The sequence below is a fragment of the Ovis canadensis genome, chromosome 13, assembly GCF_042477335.2.
Source record: "Ovis canadensis isolate MfBH-ARS-UI-01 breed Bighorn chromosome 13, ARS-UI_OviCan_v2, whole genome shotgun sequence".
In the NCBI taxonomy this organism is placed as follows: domain Eukaryota; kingdom Metazoa; phylum Chordata; class Mammalia; order Artiodactyla; family Bovidae; genus Ovis; species Ovis canadensis.
Window position 1 is genome coordinate 58,399,674 of NC_091257.1, and position 10,190 is coordinate 58,409,863.

Consider the following 10,190-nt stretch of genomic DNA (forward strand, 5'->3'; position numbering starts at 1 on the left):
ATAATTGCCCACCCAATTTCATCAGTATATAATACTTGAGGTTATGCTGATAAAAAAAATCAAACAAGTTGACTGTCTTCAAGCCTCTCCTTATTCCATGAACACTAGTTTAATCATACTTCTCCTACAATATATATGCTAGTGTTGGACAGTGCAGCTGGGTGTGAACTTCCTGTTATTTATAACCTGTGAAGGAAGAAGAAAATATCAGTCTGCTTACTCAGAGGAGAAACAGGCAATGGATCCCAAAGGCCAGAAGGTGAAGCTTAATGATGGCCACTTCATTCCTGTCCTGGGATTTGGAACCTATGCATCTCCAGAGGTAACAGTAGTGGTTGTGGGTTGAGATATAAATAGTAAGTGAATGTAACATGAATAGAAGGGACTTGGGTTGTCAAGCCCTGAGTTCCTGGATGACTCTGGGAGGGTCATGTGGTTCCACCAATCAGGCTAGAACCATGCTCTGTGAGATGGGAGATAGCATCCAGTCTCCACTCTGCATCAGGGTCTGAGGTTGTGCTCACCTGCAGATTACTCTGGGTTCCCCTCCAGTTTCCATCTCTTTCCCAGCTTGGCAGAAGAGGAGACTCAGCTGTCAAGAAAATTGTCAGCTGCTTTGCTTTGAAGGTGATTGCAATGGTGAGGTTTGTATGTATATCTAATTATTTCCAGAACTCTTTCCTCCTTCCAAAAAGCCGTGACACAGAGAAGTATTTGAGGTGGGAGGTCCTATAGCTGAGATGAATGAAAAATAATGGGAATGAATTGTTTTTCTACTGTGGAGTGCCTGCTAGATGGCAGGCAAGAAACACTCCAACTGTGTTTTGCCTCATATTGCTGTTTCTGCTTGGAAACTTATTCTTGGGGAAAATATAATCTCATTTGAAGGGGAAAGGTACTATCTTACAGGCTAGGTTTTGTAATGTTTTCTTGGGCTTCGCTGGATAGTTCAAATGGTAAAGAATCTGCCTGCAATGCTGGAGATATGGGTTTGATCCTTGGGTCAGGAAGATCCCCTGGAGATGAAAATGGCAACCCATCCCAATGTTCTTGCTTGGAGAATCCCATGGACGGAGGAGCCTGATGGGCTAAAGTCCATGGAGTCACAAAGAGTTGGACATGATTGAGTGAATTTCACTTTCAGTGTTTTGTTTTGTTTTTTTTTTTTTTAATTAAAGTACGGTTTGCAGTGCTCGGGCAGAAGATGGGCTGGTAAGTCTCTAGTCTGGAAGTGAGAAAGTTTGCTGTCTATCTTGTCTTTAGGGTAGAGGGATTGGTTCTTAAAATTTGAGTCTCACTATTCTAATTCATAAAAAGGAAAAGCATATTCAGAGACATTTTGCAGATAGAAGACAGGACTTGTATACTTTGTAGAGCAAAGTGGGGTGAGGGGAATGAAGGGGCCAGGATGTTACTGAAGCTCACTGGCTCATTCCTTGGTGATGGTGGTGGTTTAGTCACTCAGTCTTTCCTGACTTTTGCGATCCCATGGACTGTAGCCTGCCAGGCTGCTCTGTCCATGGGATTCTCCAGGCAAGAATGGAGATGACAACACCCTAATGACAGAAAGGGAAGAGGAACTAGAAAGCCTCTTGATGAAGGTAAAACAGGGAGTGAAGAAGCTGGCTTAAAACTCAGCATTAAAAATACTAAGATGATGGCATTCAGCCCCATCATATCATGGCAAATACATGAGGGAAAAATGAAAACAGTGGCACACTTTATTTTCTTGGACTCCAAAATCATTGTGGATGGTGACTATAGCCAGGAATTAAAAAAAAAAAACAAACAAAAAAACCCGCTTGTTCCTTGGAAGAAAAGCTATGGGAAGCCTAGACAGTGTATTAAAAAGCAGAGACATTACTTTGCTGACAAAGGGCCATATAGTCAAAGCTATGGTTTTCCAGTAGTTATGAACAGATGTGAGAGTTGGACCATAAAGAAGTCTGAGTGCAAAGAATTGATGCTTTTGAACTGTGGTGTTGCGAGTTACCTTGGACAGCAAGGAGACAGACAAAACCTGTCAATCCTAAAGGAAATCAACCCTGAATATTCCTTGGAAGGACTGATGCTGAAGTTGAAGCTCCAAATTTGGTCACATGATGCAAAGAGCCAACCCATTGGAAAAGACCCTGATCCTGGGAAAGATTGAGGGCGGGAGGAGAAGGAGACGATAGAGGATGAGATGGTTGGATGGCATTATTGACACAATGGACATGAGTTTGAGCAAACTGCAGGAGATAATGAAAGACAGGGAAACCTGGAGTGCTGCAGTCCTTGGGGTCAGACAGAATTGAACAGGACTGAGCGACTGAACAGAAACAACATTACTTTGTACACCTTGATTGCATACAGTTTTTATGTGGTGTATTCTTTGTGGCCTCACTGGTAGACAGAGATCTTAGAAGCTTTTACTTTGTTTCTTGATGCTTTTACTAGGCACCTTACACCTTTGTTGATTTATCTTCAAACATATCACTATATAAATAATATCCATGACTACAACTTTATGCTGAATTCTTTGGGTTCTTCCAGCAAATCAATGAAGCTGCAGGTGGTCTTGAGGTCTCTGATGCCATCAATCAACCACTGATTGCCTCAGGTTGAAGGGTTCCTGGGTGTCCACTTAACCACTGACCAGGAATGTTCAGGGAAATCATCAAGCATTCATCACTACACATACAGAACTAACCAAAGGCACAAAGAAATGTTTATATTGGGAATGTGAAAGCTTGTGTCTAGCAATTTCTTATGTGATATTCAGCTTCTATCTTTATTGCTTATGTAGGTTGCCAAGAGGGAAGCTCTGGAATTCACAGCATTTGCTGTAGAGGTTGGGTTCCACCATACTGACTGTGCTCATGTGTACCAAAGTGAAGAGCAGATAGGCCAGGCCATTTAAAGTAAGGTTGCAGATGGCACTGTGAAGAGAGAAGACATATTCTGCACTTCGAAGGTACTGTGTGTGTTGTGTGTGTGCACATGTGTGCAAGTGATTCTGCCCAGGTGAAAATTATATAATAGGATCATTTGTTCAGTGAAGAGTTGTTTGGTGAACTATGCTTATTGGTATATTCCTAAAGTATTAGCTTTTCCTGGTGGTTCAGCGCTTAAGACGTGGTGCACTACTGCCATGAGCTGGGATTCCATCCTTGGTAGGGGAAGTAATATCCCACAAGCCACATGGTGCACACCACCCCCTGCCCCCCCCCAAAAAAATTAACTACAGTTTTATTAATACAAATTTTATTTCTTAACATCTGCAGCTTTGGTGCACGTCCTTTCGACCGGAGTTGGTCTGACCAGCCTTGGAAAAGTCACTGAAAAATCTTCAACTGGACTATGTTGATCTCTATATTATGCATTATCCATTGGCTCTGAATGTTGAAAATTTGTGTGATCACATCAATGCTATATCTTGTGTTAAAATGTTCATCAACCTTCCTGGATGGTTGAAGTAAGATTTGTCTAGTAGGTTGAAGGAATGATTACACTAGAGTAGAATCCCCCAAGTAATCATTTATGATCATCTTTTTACTGAGATTCTTTGAATTCCTTACATGCCTCCCAGAAAAAGGAGTTAAATAATCTGAGAGTCTCTGCTTGAAAACTTTTGGAAATAGAAATAAGCCAGTTCTGCACCCAGTCCTGGTTATGATTCCTGGGTCTCTGGGAATTTCATAAACCAAGAGTTTGGTGCAGCCGTGGTGAGCATGACACTGCCTTACATTGAACATGATGAGTTTATCTTGCCTTTCACCCTTTCTAGGTGAGCAGATTTGGTGGTGCTCCCTCTGTGTGGGTCTAAGCCTCATACCTTTATAGGGACTTGGGAGACCTTGCCTACACTCTTTCCCGTCTTCAGATGAGGTCTGTAGTCTGCACTTAGCCTTTAAGAAAGGTTTACTTAGGACAACTGATTTCATGTCACAGAACTCAAGCCATCTGACACAAAACAGCTTCATGGACTATGTAGCTGGCAAGTTCCAGTCACAGACAGAGGGTTGCAGTACTCTTCAGAAATGTCTCCTTTTTTCTATCCCTTATCAGGGTACTACTCATGGTTTGCTTTATTTTTACTGAACATTTTCCATTAGCTGCCTTGGGGCAGCTCAAGGCTCATGGTCATGAATATTTGAGAGCATGGCTGGATCTTCCACATTCCATATCAACCTAAGGAGAGACTTGCTGGTTCATATGCCTTTCCTAGGGCCCCTGATGCTCAGAGATAAAAGGAAGTCTGATTATCTAGCCCAGGTCAAGATTTCAATTTTTATTCTAGAAATAAAACCATGTAACTTACTGTCATTCCCAGCTCACAGAAGCACTTCTAAAGAGGCAAGTACAAGAAGAGACAAGATTCACAGACGTCACTGGAAGTCTGTTTTAGGAAGTAGAAAATTTGTACTTATTACAACATATATTTAGTATAAAAGAGTAGAGTAACCCTCCCTCCTGAAGACATTGCTTACATAGATAAAATCAGTTTGCAAATATTAGTATCTAGAAAGTTGTAAAGATACCTCATGGAGGTTTAATTCCTGGGAGCCTGGCTAACTATGGAGAAATTATTTTGTGACATCTATAAAATGACTGCTTCCATTCCAGCCAGGGGAGGACATTTTGCCAACAGATGAAAATGGAAAACTAGTATTTGACTCAGAGGATTTCTGTCACACATGGGAGGTGGGTATGGGGAGGAGAGAGACCAGAGGAGGAGCCAGGACTGTGGGAACCTCTTTCATTTCTCCCACCTGTGAAAATGGGCTGTGGACCATCAGACCAAGCAGTCCATAAAGTCTAAGGGCTGTGATGCTGGGTTGTCGGGAGGAAACCATTGCTGAAATGTTCCAGAGAGGAAAGGAGGAGGAGATGTATGGGAAAGTGCAGACAGGCATCTCTTTCCTTCCATGTGATATGTCTTCTCCAGGGTTCAAAGAGATGATAATTCTTTTTGTATAATGTCTTCCCCTGTTTTCTTCTTGATAATCAATGTTAATTCTTGATGGATGACACTTTTTACAGATTTTTTTTTCAGCTTTTATTCTTGTTCTAGTGCCCATTCTAAGTGACTGTTCACCACCCCTCCCTCCCAGGCACTGGAGAAGTGTAAGGATGAGCAGCTCGGCTCATCTCCCTCCTGCTCTTCAGAACCTCCTTCTTGCCCAGGAGCCAGATGTCTGTCTGTCCTCCTCTCCTGTTCATCCTACATTTGTGGACAGAAGTTTCTAGAGAGTAGAGCCCCTGTCTGGATGGTGTGAATAGAAACCATAATGGTATCTCTGTCTGATAAATTTGGATGGAAAAAGTGCAGAGGGCTTCCTGGTAAATCGTGAATAGAATCCAGAAGTAGAGGGAGGAAGCATTTCCCTGAGATGATAGCATGACCAGTTCGGAGGTTGAAAGTGTCCTGGAGCAAGCTTTGTACAGGAAGGAAAACCATGAAAACATGGAATCAGAGGTAAATTAATAAAGAGTTAAATCAGTTGCGATGGGTATTAAGGGTTTGTGTGGGGTTCTGATGGCTGAATCCTAAATCTTGGTGTCACAGCGTTTATAAGTCATTAGCAGGGAACACAGTTCAGAAAATTGTACTGGACATTATGAAAATCATCCAGGTTAGAGGGTGAAGTTAAAAGCTCATGGTGATGCTAACAGTCTATGAAATATTTATTCATGAATGTCTACTCAAATGTACTTTCCATCTTTTGATTAGTCAGTCTTGGACTGGTTCTCCCATCTATGTCCATCATAAGTTAACACTTTCTCTGTTGATGTTAATATTTCCAGTTTACATTTAATGTTATAGTTTTTCCTTTATCATTTTTTTAAACTTTTTGTCTCCCTCTGTCATATTAGTATTATGTTTCCATAATATCTGACACTCTTCTCTATTGGTTTTCTACAGGTGGAATGTCACCCTTATCTCAATCAGAGGAAACTGTTGGATTTCTGCAAGTCACATGATATTGTTCTTGCTGCCTATAGTGCTCTGGGATCCCAAAGAGTAAAAGGATGGTACTGAACTATAATGAAAAAAACAGGGAATTTATGTAAAATTCAATTTTTGATGAGATAGTTTAAATCATACAATACTCAGATAACTCTCATAGGCAAAGGGAAGAGAGCAGAGTAATGGAATGAATTCTTCTCTTTTATCTTCCCATCACTGAGCCAATTTTTCTAGATTGTATTAGCTTGTCGACTCATGAATAACAAATGTCTGCATTAAAATCTATATATGATCCCCCAGTTGAGACCAGAGACACAAGCTTTACCTAATAGGTCATGATTTACCTATTAACTAATGAACACATTTTGAAAAATATGTGTTTCATTTCTTTGTGTTGATTTTATATCCTGCAACTTTGCTATATTCATTGATTAGTTCTAGTAATTTCCTGGTGGAGTCTTTAGTGTTTTCTATGTAGAGGGTCATGTCATCTGCAAACAGTGAGAGTTTTACTTCTTCTTTTCAAATCTGGATTCCTTTTATTTCTTTTTATGCTCTGATTGCTGTGACCAAAACTTCCAAAACTATGTTGAATAGTAGTGGTGAAAGTGGGCACCCTTGTCTTGATCCTGACTTTAGGGGAAATGCTTTCAATTTTTCACCATTGAGGATAATGTTTGCTGTGGGTTTGTCATATATAGCTTTTATTATGTTGAGGTATGTTCATTCTATTCCTGCTTTCTGGAGAGTTTTTTTTTATTATCATAAATGGATGTTGAATTTTGTCAAAGGCTTTCTCTGCATCTATTGAGATAATCATATGGCTTTTATTTTTCAATTTGTTGATGAGGTGAATTACATTGATTGATTTGCAGATATTGAAGAATCCTTGCATCCCTGGGATAAAGCCCACTTGGTCATGATGTATGATCTTTTTAATGTGTTGTTGGATTCTGATTGCTAGAATTTTGTTAAGGACTTTTGCATCTATGTTCATCAGTGATATTGGCCTGTAGTTTTCTTTTTTTTGTGGCATCTTTGTCAGGTTCTGGTATTAGGGTGATGGTGGCCTCATAGAATGAGTTTGGAAGTTTACCTTCCTCTGGAATTTTCTGTAAGAGTTTGAGTAAGATAGGTATTAGCTTTTCTCTAAATTTTTGGTAGAATTCAGCTGTGAAGCCGTCTGGTGCTGGGATTTTGTTTGCTGGAATATTTCTGATTACAGTTTCAATTTCCATGCTTGTGATGAGTCTGTTAAGATTTTCTATTTCTTCCTGGTTCAGTTTTGGAAAGTTGTACTTTTCCTATACACTAATAATGAGAATATATATTTTTGGGCTCCAAAATCACTGCAGATGGTGATTGCAGCCATGAAATTAAAAGACGCTTACTCCTTGGAAGAAAAGTTGTGACCAAACTAGATAGCATATTCAAAAGCAGAGACATTACTTTGCCAACAAAGGTCCGACTAGTCAAGGCTATGGTTTTTCCAGTGGTAATGTATGGATGTGAGAGTTGGACTGTGAAGAAAGCTGAGCGCCAAAGAATTGATGCTTTGAACTGTGGTGTTGGAGAAGACTCTTGAGAGTCCCTTGGACTGCAAGGAGATCCAACCAGTCCATTCTGAAGGAGATCAGCCCTGGGATTTCTTTGAAGGGAATGATGCTGAAGCTGAAACTCCAGTACTTTGGCCACCTCATGCAAAGAGTTGACTCATTGGAAAAGACTGTGATGCTGGGAGGGATTGGGGGCAGGAGGAGAAGGGGACGACTGAGGATGAGATGGCTGGATGGCATCACGGACTCGATGGATGTGACTCTGAGTGAACTCTGGGAGTTGGTGATGGACAGGGAGGCCTGGCGTGCCGCAATTCATGGGGTCGCAAAGGATCAGACACGACTGAGTGACTGAACTGAACTGAACTGAATAATGAGAAAATAGAAAGAGAAATTAAGGAAACAAATCCATTCACCATTGCAATGAAAAGAATAAAATACTTGGGAATATATTTACCTAAAGAAACAAAAGACCTATATATAAAAAAACTATAAAACACTGGTGAAAGAAATCGAAGAGGACACTAATAGATGGAGAAATATACCGCGTTCATGGATCAGAAGAATCAATATAGTGAGAATGAGTATACTACCCAAAGCAATTTATAGATTCACCATAATCCCTATCAAGCTACCAACGGTATTTTTCACAGAACTAGAACAAATAATTTCACAATTTGTGTGGAAATACAAAAACCTCAAATAGCCAAAGCAATCTTGAGAAAGAAGAGTGGAACTGGAAGAATCAACCTGCCTGACTTCAGGCTCTACTACAAAGCCACAGTCATCAAGACAGTATGGTACTGGCACAAAGACAGAAATATAGATCAATGGAACTAAATAGAAAGCCCAGAGATAAATCCACGCACCTATGGACATCTTTTTTTTTTTTTTAAAGGAGGCAAGAATATACAATGGAGAAAAGACAATCACTTTAACAAGTGGTGCTGGGAAAACTGGTCAACCACTTGTAAAAGAATGAAACTAGAACACTTTCTAACACCATACACAAAAATAAACTCAAAATGGATTAAAGATTCAAATGTAAGACCAGAAACTATAAAACTCCTAGAGGAGAATATAGGCAAAACACTCTCTGACATAATTCACAGCAGGATCCTCTATGACCCACCTCCCAGAATATTGGCAATAAAAGCAAACATAAACAAATGGGACCTAATTAAACTTAAAAGCTTCTGCACAACAAAGGAAACTATAAGCAAGGTGAAAAGACAGCCTTCAGAATGGGAGAAAATAATAGCAACTGAAACAACTGACAAAGAATTAATCTCAAAAATATACAAGCAACTCCTGCAGTTCAATTCCAGAAAAATAAACAACCCAATCAAAAAATGAGCCAAAGAACTAAATATACATTTCTCCAAAGAAGACATACAGATAGCTAACAAACACATGAAAAGATGCTCAACATCACTCATTATGAGAGAAATGCAAATCAAAAAACCACAATGAGGTGGCATTTCACACCAGTCAGAATGGCTGCAATCCAAAATCCTCTACAAGCAATAAATGCTGGAGAGGGTGTGGAGAAAAGGGAACCCTCTTACACTGTTGGTGGGAATGCAAACTAGTACAGCCACTATAGAGAACAGTGTGGTGATTCCTTAAAAAACTGGAAATAGAACTGCCATACGACCCAGCAATCCCACTGCTGGGCATACACACTGAGGAAATCAGAATCGAAAGAGACACATGTACCCCAATTTTCATCTCAGCACTATCTATAATAGCCAGGACACGGAAGCAACCTAGATGTCCATCAGCAGATGAGTGGATAAGAAAGCTGTGGTACATATACACAATGGAGTATTAGCTATTAAAAAGAATACATTTGAATCAGTTCTAATGAGATGGATGAAACTGGAGCCTATTATACAGAGTGAAGTAAGCCAGAGAGAAAAACACCAATACAGTATACTAATGCATATATATGGAATTTAGAAAGATGGTAATGATAACCCTGTATGAAAGACAGCAAAAGAGACACAGATGTATAGAACAGGCTTTTGGACTCTGTGGGAGAGGGAGAGGGTGGGATGGTTTGGGAGAATAGCATTTAACATGTATAATAACATATGTGAAACGAATTGCCATTCCAGGCTCAATGCATGATACAGGATGCTCAGGGCTGGTGCACTGGGATGACCTAGAGGGATGGTATGAGGAGGAAGGTGGGAGGGGGTTTCAGGATGGGGAACACGTGTACACCCGTGGTGGATTCATGTTGATGTATGGCAAAACCAATATAATATTGTAAAGTAATTAGCCACCAATTAAAATAAATAAATTTATATTAAAAAATAGAATAAAATAAATTAATTTAAAAAATTCACAAAGCATCTTAAAAGGAAATATGTGTTTCTAGACTCACTTACCTTATGTCTAAAGTTGAGATAATAATATATAACTCCTAGGTCTATCATGATAGAAAAGAAATTCAACTTGAACCATTTTTGTAAGCATCTATAGTAGAATAATGATGAAATAAATGTCTCTTATTTTGAGGCATCTCAATTTTTACCAATACCTTAGAAAAAGTGAAATTTACAAACTATTTTTGGTCTTTTCCTTCAGTTTCTCTTTTCATGTCTTTGATTGTAGAAGAAAAAACACCCCCTGAAAATTAAGGGGAAAATCCATGAGTTTGGCCGTCTTGGTCT

General features: G+C 39.6%; 1 pseudogene; it reads left to right on the forward strand.

Annotated features, from left to right (window-relative positions):
- The first annotated feature begins 238 nt into the window (after nt 1-238).
- Nucleotides 239-5,261, forward strand: LOC138416855 (dihydrodiol dehydrogenase 3-like; annotated as a pseudogene).
- The last annotated feature ends 4,929 nt before the right edge of the window (nt 5,262-10,190 follow it).